The 1319-nt window shown below is 36.0% G+C and overlaps 1 long non-coding RNA gene across 1 annotated transcript; it reads left to right on the top strand.

The window, feature by feature from the left end:
* The first annotated feature begins 103 nt into the window (after nt 1-103).
* On the top strand, nt 104-1275 carry LOC107047481. Its single transcript, XR_001461644.1, has 3 exons — nt 104-464; nt 860-1100; nt 1204-1275. It is a non-coding gene; the product is annotated as an uncharacterized LOC107047481 (long non-coding RNA).
* The last annotated feature ends 44 nt before the right edge of the window (nt 1276-1319 follow it).

Here is a 1319-nt window from a genome sequence, read left to right as displayed (position 1 = left end):
TACATCAACACAATTGTTTGTATTATCGGATTACATCATGTGCTCCCTCAAAATTTTTCCGTGCGGTAACCGACTACAATTCCATATGCGCGCATCGTCTTCAAATTCGTACAACAAAGAAGAAGCATTGTCTCCTAAATTCATGAGTTTCAGTCAGAACGGATTACAAGAGTGCGAGGTGCAAGGAAGGATACGTGGGCATATTTATATAACAATTTCCGTTTCCACCGTAATTCACCACACGATGCAGAGGTGAAGGAGTATCGCTGTGCATATCGGAAAAAGAGTAAATGTCCAGTTCGAATATGGGAACACCCAGATGGAACAGTTGTGGAGAATGGCAAGATACACAAATGTAAAGAAGATTACGATGCCAAGGAGAATGAGATTTGTCTGGGTGAAGTGGACCGGGCTGTGCTTGAGGGAGGGAAGCTTCGAAACATCACTAATTCTCTGAGCCGGAGGTAATTGTCATTATCAGCCCTTATTTGATTAATGACACTCTACAAATTTTTTAAAATATTATGAACAATATATTAATTCCTTCTTTAGCTATATATAGTCCTTGTTCGTTCCTTTGGAAAATATATAAAAATAGTCAATTAAAACACCACAGGGAAAACCTCATCAATGAGATTCGAACTTCCTCTATTATTTTTGTTTTCATAACACTTGTGAATTTTTAATATCGAATTAGCCTCTATAATGGTCAAACTAAAAAAAAAGTTACATTCAATTCCATCATGATTTACTAGCATTTTATATACATGGAATATTATCGATTCTTTTCTTATCTATTTTTTCCGATAACAACACAGTTTTTAAGATATAATTAACAAATACATAATGTTATTTACAGATTCGCACACATTAAAACAAAGAGGGCAATTGAAGCTAAACTTAGGCGTGTTAGGCCAACCCTCAGCATTCCCAATGATCTCACCATCCTAGCTGAATACCTACAGAAGTACGATGAGGGGAGATTAATTTTCCAAGGAATCATTGAAAGAGAACAGAGCAAGGCGTTAATACTTGCTTCACGAAACATGATTGATGCCATCACGTCAGAAACTAAGCTTGTCATTACTCAGAGCAAGAACGTATGTATAGTAAGAGTAGTATGTTTTTAAAACTCGGGAAATTGCAACTGACGGTCACAAATTAAGCAACCAAAGAGTTTAAAAACTATCGTTATTTATGCAGACACGTCCTAATCTACAAGGAACTGAGTTAATGATTCTGCATCTGGTCAGGACCAGAGGTTTAATCGTTTCGGTAAATTGAAATTTTTGAAATTCATATTTTTTAAGAACGACGTG

The sequence above is a fragment of the Diachasma alloeum genome, unplaced genomic scaffold, assembly GCF_001412515.2.
Source record: "Diachasma alloeum isolate Michigan unplaced genomic scaffold, Dall2.0 Dall_scaffold_59029, whole genome shotgun sequence".
Lineage (NCBI taxonomy): Eukaryota > Metazoa > Arthropoda > Insecta > Hymenoptera > Braconidae > Diachasma > Diachasma alloeum.
This window is presented reverse-complemented; position numbering and strand designations above follow the sequence as displayed.